Here is a 12331-nt window from a genome sequence, read left to right on the forward strand (position 1 = left end):
GCTGCAATATGAAAAGTCTCAAAGGGAAGTTTCATTCATGTAGTGATTTTGGCAAGTCTGGTTTGGAATTCTTGTTTCTCTTCTCTGAGGTTTTCAAGTTGACCCCATTCCTTGTGCCCTAGTAGGCTCCATCCAGACAGTTTAATTTGATCTCTTGCTTCTCTCTGTTCTTGTGCTATTTTGGATTTTACAAAAAAACTGGGAGAATTTTCAGAGGAACACTGCTCCCACAAGGCTATGACTTATGCCCTTACACTGACTAATAGGTAATTTCCTATATTGTACTTTCTTTGTTAGAAAAGGGAATTCTAGTTCATGAACCGCTGACGCTGCACTCGTTGTTGACCTGAGATGTGTGAGTCAACACTGCAGCCAGCCACATCCCATAAAGCCCTCTCTCTCCTCATGTCACTTGGTCACTGGGGCAGTATTCAGGTGACCTTTCCGGGAGCACATCTGCAGCCTCAGGTAACCCACAGCCTTGCTGTCGCTGCAGAAGCAACCAAACTGGGTCTCCACGTAACAGCATCATACTCCGGAAGAAAATTGAATATATTTTATTCATCACTTTTTCCTCTTTGCTTTTTTATTCTCCAAAACATTGTTATTTTACATGTTGATTTAAGTACTAAAGGCTTCTTTTCCCGTGCTTCAGTTTTTATATGCTGTATAGAAATTGGCTGGGTATGGAGATGGTGAAACCTCTCTTACTCTTCCTTTCCCCACGTCTCCAGTTCCCATTAAGGGTTATCTGTTCCTACCTCATCCCGCATCCCCTTCAAAATAGTTCTAACTCTCGTGTTTCCTCTTTCAATTCTTTCTCTAAAATTGGGAAAGTTGTACATCTATCTTTCCAAAACCCCTGTCCCCTTAAGAGTTTTAATTGGGTTTGATAACTGGAAAGAAGTTACACTCTGGAGGAAAAAGAACTTGCCTCTGATATTTAGAAGGCAAGTGCATTTCTCTGGTGTTCAGCTTCGCCTGGAGTCTAGTCGAGTCCAACTATCACATGGAAAGAGAGAGAGAATGAGCTCTTTGACGAGTTCCGTGTTCTAAATCACATAATATTCTGCTTGTGGTAGATGAATACACTATCTCGGACTTTTAAAAAGTAATCACTCTTTCCTGTGCTAACATCTTAAGAATTACAAGGTGTAATTCCTACTCCTATTTTCTTTTTTATCCACTGTCCGGTTGCGTATTCATTTCAGCATTTGTACCTCGTTTGACCACCAAAGCAGTCACTCAAAAGTAGTCATTTTACTTTATCTGCATACATATTTATTAATATCTTTCCGAGGACAGTTTCGGTGCACTTCACTAGGCATGCTGTCGCCAAAAATCACTGCTCATAGAGGCTTAATCTTCTCCATGAAATTCAAATTTGGGTTACTGTATTTCAGACTCTTTCTGTATACAGATAGAGGTAGACTTGTGACTGGCAGGAGGAAAGGAAGGAGAGAGAAAAGAAGATGAAAGAGAAAGCAAGTGGGATTCTAAAGGGTCCCTATTATTATATCATCTAAGTAGTTTTTGATTGACACATCACATACAGAATTTTAAGATCAAATGCAGGAAACAGGATGTTAGTGAAGAGTGGACCTGATTTGTTGTTTCTCAAGGTCAGGAGCATATAAATATGCAGTAAAATGATCACCTTTGTCTTCAAAAAGGTACCCAAAGTACATGTAATGAGCCAGGTCTCCTAAAACCCTGAGGATAAAGACCACCCCGTGGCGTTACAGCATTCGTTCTGTTAGTCAGCACCCCTTTGGTTATAAGTTACGGGAAGCAACTCAAACCTGCTTAGAGAAAAAGGAGAAATGAGTAATTCACATAACCAAGAAGGGAAGGGTATAGTAGGAAAAGACTAGAATCAGCAAATTGCCACCTTTTCTCTCCCAGCCTCTCATCTCTCCTTTCTCTTCTAATGGATAACATTCTCTCTTAGTACAGACCAGCTTCAATAGGTGATACTGAAAAGTTCCCCCCCAAAATCCCATTTATACCAAACAAATTAGAATGTCTATGCCAAGGAAATCCTGTACCTTCTAAGGTAAATGAAAACTTTAAATAAATATAAAAACTGCCTCGATATGCTTACTTCAGAGCCTTAGAGTAATATTATGAAGAATTATACAAGTATAAATATACTTTATGAAACAAGAATATTTTTCTTCCAGTTTCCTACACAAATGTACTTGTAAAAATAGTAATACTTGGACTTCACTCTTATCCAATACACAAAACAAAAGCTAAAATTTATTGAGTGCTTACTTTTCTGGTTTACTGGTATTATCACACTTAATTCTCACAAAAAGTAATAAATATTATTATTCCCATTTTACAGATGAGAAATTGCAGCATAGAGAGGTTCAGCAGCTTTTCAGGGGCCATACTGCTAAGAAGTGGTGCAACTGGGATCATCACAGAAGCTCTATATGGAAAGTAATCAGCACTAAATGTCATATCTAAGGAGTGTTGATATTTACATGCTCTTCCACCAAAAGTTAATTTTTATTTTCCTTCACATTCAAGTCTGTCCTCTCTTTGACTCTGGAATGCTGACCTCAATAAGCTGAGGAAGTCAGCAAGGCATGCCCAAAATAGATGTTACACATCGAACACTATGCCCAGTTTTTTAAAAAGCACAACATTGAATAGAGAAAAAAAAAAAATGAAGGCACTAACATGTCCCAGTGGCTATCATAGATGCAACACTGGATCTTGAAAAATATGGGGATTTTTCATTTTACATTGGATCTTTTATGCATGTTTGTGAACAACACAGAAATGGTACGTCAAAAGGACGTTGGCCTGAGAAATGAGAGTTGCCTGCTTGTCAGTCACTATACAGCAGAAACACAGTGATCCCTCTCTCAGCCCAAACATGCCACTCTGCCAAGGGCTGACCATATATGCTGGTTATGGATAAAGTGACAGAACAAACAAAGGAAGAGAATTATTTTAACCCTGATAAGCTAGAAAATGGAAAAACATAATAAATTTTTCTACTGATTCTTCTCTAAAATCCCTAGAATTCAACATGGTATAGTGGAAAAATATCTTCCGTTGATTTACTCTTTAAGTATTAAAAATGAATAAAGCTCCTAAAAGTATTGTATTAATGTTCAGTATTACTGTGATAAAGTAACTACAAGGGAGGCTACCAGAGTGAAGATTTTTCACGTTATCTTCTATTCTTCACTCTGTCAAAATATTTTGTCATGCAATGGTATTTCTTTTGTGAATCAGTATAGCTTTTTTCTCTTAGCTTATCACAGAAGCAGTTTCAATTAATAAAACAGCCACCTTACATTTGCAAATGAAGTAATTCAAGCTGATGCCACCAGCAGAGTAGGAATGCCAAGGGACCAAGAGCTACACGATTTAACAAAGTGTTGTAATTAGAAGTGTATCTTTCGGGAAATTACCAAGAATATGCTTGTGAACTGGCAACCACCTTTGCTGTCACCAGCACAAATGAAAATTTAACACATATTTAATAACTGGTGCATGCAAATTTAGACTGCATTATTCAAAATTCGTGGAAATGAATCATATGCCATTATTTAATCTACAATGCTTACTTTTCTTATTTTGCATCACCTGACACAGTCAAAATGATTTAATGTACTGATAAGTATTTTTAATAAGTTTGAGTGAAGGTTAAAAACTTAAATGTTTACACATCTGTGTGTGTATGTGTGTGTGTGTGTGTGTATAGCTATCTTAAAATAACTTTTGTGAAACTTTCAGTTTGTTTTTCATTAACTAGCACCTTTTCCTTTTAGCCAAGCCTACATTTAATAATCTCTTGACCTCTCAATCTTCTGGCAATGCTTTTAATAAAATTCAAACTCAAAAGTAAAATAATACAAATATTATATTTGTGTAAGTCTGTTAACTAATTTCACTGAGGTCTGATATTCCTGAAAACTAATATCATGTGGGCGGCCGGCCCGGTGGCTTAGTGGTTAAGTGCGCGCACTCCACTACTGGTGGCCCGGGTTCGGATCCCGGGCGCGCACCGATGCACTGCTTCTCCGGCCATGCTGAGGCCACGTCCCACATACAGCAACTAGAAGGATGTGCAGCTATGACATACAACTATCCACTGGGGCTTTGGGGAAGAAAAAAAAAAAGGGAGGAGGATTGGCAATAGGTGTTAGCTCAGAGCCGGTCTTCCTCAGCAAAAAGGAGGATTAGCATGGATGTTAGCTCAGGGCTGATCTCCCTCACAAAAAAAAAAAAAAACAAAAAAACTAATAGCATGTGGATCCATTTATACACAAGTCTTTTATATGTGTTTGAAAGGAAACACTTTCTGTGGACACAGGCAGCAAAAGCATCACTGGGCCATTTCTTGGGACACTTGGACAGCTGTACAGGGATCTGCCTGGTACAGCCTGTGCGTGCATCTGTGCATATCTGTATGTGCCCACCCACCTGTGTGAGTGCACAGGGAAGGACAGGAAGGAATGTGAAGAAGTTGATGAACCCTCCTCTCATTCTGCACCTATTAATAAGATGCTGATGATAAGTGGGGTCAGAAGTCTCGCCTAAAGAATCTTAAACTTCTGTCCTGAAAAATAACCAATATTCTGACTGATGTGAAAAATTTAACATGAGAAATTGAAATCAGACAATCAAAATAATCAGAGGTCCTGAATTTATCTGGCTTGTTTAAATATTGCTTGATCCAGCCATCTAATTTCCCCAAGAATATGTATATTTAAAAAATCTTATCAGCATTCTGTCATAAGACACATATTAGGCAGAATTGTAATTTGTCCTAATGAAGGAAATGTTGTTTCAAAGCAAAATACAAATAGTGAATCTGAGCTATTCCCAGTGATTCCCAGTAACCTGAGCAATTTCTTAGGAAATGCCTCCGGGAATGGAAAAAGCTGAAACCAAAAATGGAAATCCCAGACTCTGGATATCTTTGAATCATTGCTTAAAGAGTTATTTTTGAAGTATGTTTCTCAGATCTCTGAACAGATGGCACTGCTGCGGAATCTTCAAACCCACTGCTAATTTGTTTTCATAAATTTTCTAAATAGAAAAAAAATGTTGAACTGGTAAGAAATCTGCATCTCAGTTTCTTGTGTTTTAACTGGTTAAGCAATTCGAAGCTCTAATAGAGCAACAGAAGAATCTTTCCAGGAATATCAAGCCTTTGATGCATGCTTCTTAAGAGTGATGATTCCAAAGGCTGAAATCATCAAGTCCAGGGTAGTTTACTGCTAATACTACAAACTTAGCAGAGATATGATACTTATATACAAGCCTTGATAAAAGTTGGGCATCAATTATCAAGACTTTTTCTGAATGAAAAATACAAACATTAGCTGTTACAAACCCAATTGGAAAAATGTAGACTATCAATAAAAATTTTCTACAAAGACACCTTTAATGCTAATATTGGCATTTACAAACCAAATCAAGGTGGATTATTTTTATTACAAAAAAGTGTTTAGTTGCTCTAATGTAGACTTTAGTGCCGATTTTCTTCCTTTTGTATAAATGAGTATTTGTTTTGTGGGGAATCAGAATTGGCCACCCCAAAATATATCTCTTTGCCTTGATTATTTTTAAGAAGAGAAGACTCTGAAAGAAACTTTGGCCTTCCCCCTAACTGCCTAAAAGAATTTAAGATAGAAGGCCTGTCCCAGGAGGGAGCTAATACCATGAGATAACTATAGCATAATGTAAAATAGGTGTGATAAGAAGGGCACCAACAGCCCATCCTATGGAAATTCTGTCTCTCAGGCCACATTCTCTATAGGTGGCCCAATAAACAGTTGTCTAACAAACATTTGCTTTTCCATCTCCATGTGAATAGCCTTCCTCTCCTTGGAAATCCCAAACCACTACCCCCAACATCCTCCTGTCCTTTAGCTGAAGATGCTATTTAACTTGGCACCTCGGCCATCCTGGCTGAGTTACCCAGTTTCCTGGGTCCCTCCCATGTATACATGTTATAAAGCTTTGTTTGATTTTCTCCTGTTATTCTGTCTTATGTCAGTTTAATTAGTGGCCCAGCCAGAAAGGTCCCAGAGTAGATAGAGGGTATGTTTCCAGATAATAACACAAATAGTAATGAAGGCACTTAAGACATCCAAGTTTGGAAGTTATACCAAAGAAACACCGAGAAATCTAGAGCATAAGATATTTTGTCATGGAATTTGGTAAAACAAAATGGTCAGTTAGGCATATAAAAATCTTTTGACATCCCCGAGCTCAATAAAAGCACAGCAAACAGTGTTTCTGGAGGAGAACATATGTATCAAAAGTCTTTAAAATATTTTACCCTTTGACCCAACAAATCCTCTTCTAAGAATTTATCCTAACAAAATATCAAACAAGTGAACACAGATACATTTTCAATGGTCTTCATTACAGAATCATTTGGCAACAGCTCAATTTCCCAGAATAAGGAAATGATTAAATAAATTATAGTACATCCATACAATGCAACTCTATAAACCACTGAAGGCAATAACATAGGTAATGATGGTACATACAATTTACATGGAAAGATGTTAGTGATGTAATGAGTAAAAAAGTAGATTGTGTAATCTTATGTAAAACATACACAAGAAGTATTTTTCTATTCATCAAACGTGTATAGGATTGGAAGATGGATGTAGGCAGATTTCGCTGGTTTAAATTTAGTTTTATTTATGTATATTTCTCCAAGTTTTATGTAATGAATACATATGACAAGTATAATAAAAGTATTTTTACTCCTTTAAATATGTAGTAAGATATTCTTTCTGGAATGGCTTAAGTAGCTTTGCTGTGACATGTGCTATCAGGTTACGTGTTTTATTGTTTTCTCTTAAAAGAAGGTCAAGGTATCAGATGATAATTTTCTGGTCTTTAACTTCTTAAATTAGCATCATAATTTGTCATTGTGGTACTGTTTTTCATGCCTCACCTCTATGTCTGACTAGCTAAAATATTTGCCTTTCTATGAGAATAAATCCTATGGAATTTAAAATTTACTATAAGTTTTATTATTCTAAGTAATACACTACCTTGATGAATTTTATTTATGATAATAAGCATAATTAAGAAAATGTTTCTTTTAGTCCTTTAATATGCAATTATTTCAATAATATTATAACAAGGCAGTTTCCTCTTAATATTAGATATTGGCTCTCTGGATGTAATTTTGCATACAAATGATCAGAAATGTTAGAAAGAAAAAAATTCCAGAAAACAAAGAACTGAGAGAATAAAGGTATCACTGCATCTTAGACCATTTTTCATCTACCAGCAAATAGTGCATCTCTTTTATTAATCTTTAAAATTATTGTTTTCAGCCTATGAACCAAGTTATTTGTATAATCTGTTTCAAAGCACAAACTTTTGGAACAACAAAATAACTTGATGTTTAAAATTATGGATATACCCCAGCTGAAAGATGCAAAATTATTTTTCAAGGATATTATGCAACTATTATTATGTGAAAGTGATAAATAAAAGATATGGGGGTAGACGATAAATCTTGTGTATTCTCATTTTCTCTCAGCATGACCCTTGAGAAATGGGTACTATGAAGGGTTTGCATACATTTGTTGTGTATTATTTTTTATGCTTTTCCAGCTAGAACCATGAATGTGGGCTTTCTTCTCACTTTTATCAATGTCCATTTCACAGTGGGCTTCCCTGTGCTGCACTGAAGGGACGCACAGGTTTTTGCCTCACTTGTGTTCTACTAACTTCTCACTTTATGTATTTTACTGAGCAGGAATAGATAACATTTCTTCTTTCTCCCTCTTATCGTTCTTGTGTTAACAATATATATCTAGTAGTATGTAAAGCACATTTTCTTGCTAGAGGTAGCTCTCTAGGGTTACCCTTAGGGTACAGGGGGCCCCAGGCAACCATTTTTGCAGAGTTCCAGTAGGTCCTTGTGAAGTACAGTGATTTATTCTAGAATAAGAAGCAGAGAAGTGGTGCTTATGTATTTGCTTATTGTCTAGACAGCACACATGGAGATTCTTCCCAGTGTATAGGTACCATCTCTTTCTATTCGGGTCCGGGAACCATTTCTTCATTTTCTTTATTGTCAAATATGCTGCTCCCAGCTAATTTCATACTTCCCACCACAAGAAAAAGATAGCAATGTTATTAATTCATGAAGCCATGGCTTTGGGAAACTGTATTTAAACAGATTCTCTTGCCTCTGCAAGTATCTCTAATAACCATTCAGCTAATGCTGGTAATGTCATTCCTTATGAGGTTGCCTCATTTCGCCACGTCACCCATGGATATTGGCTTCCAATGACTCTTTCAAAGGTTGTTACTGGGCTTCATTGATGACAACCACAAATGCAAACCTTACGCAGAGCATTTAGGAGAAAGTGAATTCTGATCATGTTGAATGTGCCATGTGGAATTTTATAGCATAAAGGAAGAGGAACACGTGTTCTAACCATGTCTTCTCATAAACTCTTTAACTAAAAGCACTACTTTCCTGGAATATGATCTTTTTCAACATTTACCACACCCCTGTCTCCTACACACTGCCACCAGAGGGAAACAGACAAGGGGGGAGACGAGTAAACCCCCATTTGCACAAGAAATTTTCCCTCACCTGGTTTACAACCCACCTGGGAGAGTACAGTATCAGCACATGGACTGGAGACAAGAAAGGGCCCATTGGTATTGAAGATCTATGGTTTCAGAGGTCCTCAAAGGAGATAGATAAAGCCACCCAGGGGGATGCCTTACATGTGGTGTAGAGCCTGTAGAAGGAGTGAAGTGACTCCCTTGTAACCAGCAGCAGGGTGTAAAGGACACCTGCTGTCACCTCTGCCACTCTCAGGTGCTGTGGACCTGAGGCAGCATTGATGAATACAGGTGGGTGAGAACAGCCACAGCCCAGAGTCCTGAGCCTTCCCTGGGTCCAACATGAGTGAGAGTCACATATCGTTGAAAATCAGTGTGTCAGCACCATTCTAATGGCCCAATCTTCTGTGATCCCATGAAAAGAATATTACAGACTAGAAAAAGTCCAAGAGCTCCTAGGACATCTCATCATCTTAGGAGTTGAAGGTAGAGGGTTGGAGAGCATCCTAAAGAATAAAACAGAGATGGAGCCCGTGTGGGTCCTGGGCTGGGCTGGGCTGCCCGGCATGGACAGCATTACTGGTTGAGGCAAATTCAGGGTATCAGAGGGGACTCAGAAAGAGGAAGGGACTTCAAAGCACAGGACCCCTGAAGCTTGGGGCTGGGGCAGGGGCCAGCTTGCCCACATCTAAGGATGGTATTCCTCTCTGATATAAAGCTCTGTGAAAAAGAAACTGGAATATATTTTAGTACCCCTCATTTGGCTAGTTAGAACTGGTAAAGAATGTATTTCTCCACAAGTATTTTGCATTTTACTAGCCATACTAGTGTAGCTAGTACTAAATGATTGGTAGCCGCTTAAAAAATATGAAACTGTAATAGTCTGCCTCCATTTTTGATGTTGACTGCTGACAGCTTTCAAGTCCCACAGATCCCCCTTCTTCTGCCCCACATCTAGTCAAGTTGACGAGAAAGCCCAGGTGCTCCCTCCTTTGGCACTGGTAGGAAGTTCAAGCCAACCGAGCCCTGTCCTACATGCATGAACCCTCACCTCAGCCCCACCTCCCAACCACAGTAAAAACAAGCCAGTCTCCTTTCCCTGCTTTCTCAAGCCATTTTTGAACCTGCTTGGGAGCCTGCCCCATTCTCCCCAGAAATCCTCATGTGAATAGTAAACTTTTTCACATCCTCTTGGAGTAATTGTGCCCTCATCAGTCTCAACATCCGAACTCAACTTTGGGTGTAGGTGGGAGGCCGTCCCATCTCTGTGAGGTGCTCACAAAAGAAATAATTTAACAATGTGGCATCTGCAAAGCCAAGAAAGATGTTAATTGTAGGATAACCTGAGAGAGGCTGGGCTCTTGCAATTAACCAGGTTTAACAGTTAGTGTTCCTCTACCCTAAGATGCGGACTCATTTTACTATGAATTTTAAGGACATCAAATTTTGATCCAGGGTAAATCTGCTCTCTACCATGACTGACTAGAAACCTCAGTGGCCTTTTGGGAGGTAATATAAGAGTCCCTAGCTCTAATAAATTCTAGCCTAAAACAATTGTAGCAGCTTCAGCTACACTTGTATCAGCAGATTGCTCTAGGAAAGGAACAGGTGGTATTTAAAAGCTGTCAAATAGTTACATATGCTTCCCCTAGTCTAAGGCCTACGGTTTAGCTGTAGCGAGCCTGCTACCAAAGCAGGAATAGATCTATTACCTCCAGGTTTGCATTTCACTTCTGAACTTGAACCAGAGACTCTGTAAGTGTAGCATGAACATTGACATTAGTTACCATCCCAAAAGATGCATCTTGAGGACTCTTGATAATATTTATTTATTTTTTGAACTAACAAAATTCATACTCTACAAACCGTATAGTATAATGAAAAGATCAGGGGACAAGGATTCTGACATGGGTCCTAGTTCTTGTACCCCCCACCACTAAATAGTTAGGCAACACTGGAAGCATTATTTAACTTTTCTATAAAAGTATCAGTGATGTCTCTTCCTTATGCAAAAATCTGTGACCTGTTGTCTTGACAAATGTAATATTAACCACAGGAAATGTGCAAGATAGAGAACAGAATATCATTGTAGTATCATAAACATAAATGTTGGCCTTACATCAGTGGAAATCTTAGATCATTCAAATTTTGAAAATACAAACCAGAAGTGTTTCCCAGATACACTGATGCTTGGAAAAATTACTTATGAATATGGGTCTTATCTCATATTATAGGTCCTAAGATGTCTTCCTTTACTGTCTTTGTAGATTTATCCCAATGGATCACACAAATACTCTTCTGCCACAGTGTTAGAAGTGTTGGGAAACGTTACATCAGAATGATTCAAAAACATGGAAATTGCCTGAATCTTAAAAGTTGGAAATCACATATGGTGAAATTATTTTGGACAAATAACTTATTTAAGTTGATTTTTTAAAAAATACCTTTCAGTAATTTCTATGTAAGCTGCCTAAAGCCTTGCAGCCTAATGGCCTAGTCTTTTTACTGTGACACATTTTTAAAAGCTGACTCTGAAAATATTGAAAAATAACATAGGTCCTCACTGAAGGTTTCCATGAAGAGGTAGCACAGTGATTTCACAGCCTGCTTTATACAGATGAACTTCCTACAGTCCTCGTGGGATAGTTGCCCCCTCACCAGTTTCACTCTGATAGTAATAGTGGCTCCTCCTGTCTTCCCTCTCCATGAAGCCTGCTCACACTGTACTTAGTGGTTTAACTCACATGTGTTCATTACACCACGTCTGTTGCCTGCTCTCCCACAATCTCCATGTGAGATGAGAAATTTAACATGCTTCCATTTCCTTCACCACCCCACTACTTTCCAATTATTTTGAAATTATTTAGATACTCAATTCAGACTTTTTGTTTTGTATATATGTATGTGTGTTGTGTAACTTCATACATTTTAATGACAATACCAAAAATAATTTTGATATTTATCCTGTTATGTACTTCTGCTACTTACCATAGTTTCTTAATTCTCTTTTTAAATTGTGATTTTTTTTTTTAGTTTGCTTTTTATATTCGTGAAGGCCAAATAAGTAGTATATAGTCTGAGTCCTTGCATGTTTTAGAATGTCTTTATGTTCCACATATAAACAGTAGGTTACAAAATCTTTCTCTCAAAATTCTACAGTTATTGCTTCATAACCATTTAACATTAGGTCTCTTTTTTCCATTGAGGGTAACATGCTTTTATCTCTGGATCCCTAGAGAACATTTTCCCCTTATTTTTCTTTAAATTATGAGACATTTAAACAATAACATGAGGAACATTGCTTCTCATTTCCCACTCTTTCTTTATGTGTTCAATATTCTTCTTCCTGGGGTATATTCTTCTTCACATTCTTTCAGAAGGAGTTATGGAGAATTTCCTTGGATCTAACTTCCAGTTCAATAATTTTTTCTTCTGCTATATCTACTTTTTAATTCTCCCATTAAGTTTTTCAATCAGTGACTCTTTCTCTGTGTGTGTGTGTATATATATATACACACACATACATATACACACATATATATACACACATACATATACACACACATAAACAAACATATATATATATGTTTGTTTCTAGAAATTCTGTTTGATTCCTTTTTGAATCTGCCCATTTTTTTTAACCTCATGTTACCTTCTTTCTTCCTTGTTGTTTCTCTTCCTCTTGTTTTCAGAGTGCTTCTGTGTTTTCATCTTCCGGGCATTCCAAAATTATCTCTAGGCCAGC

This window comes from Ceratotherium simum, chromosome 24 (assembly GCF_057802395.1).
Source record: "Ceratotherium simum simum isolate JZ-2026a chromosome 24, ASM5780239v1, whole genome shotgun sequence".
Classification (NCBI taxonomy): Eukaryota; Metazoa; Chordata; class Mammalia; order Perissodactyla; family Rhinocerotidae; genus Ceratotherium; species Ceratotherium simum.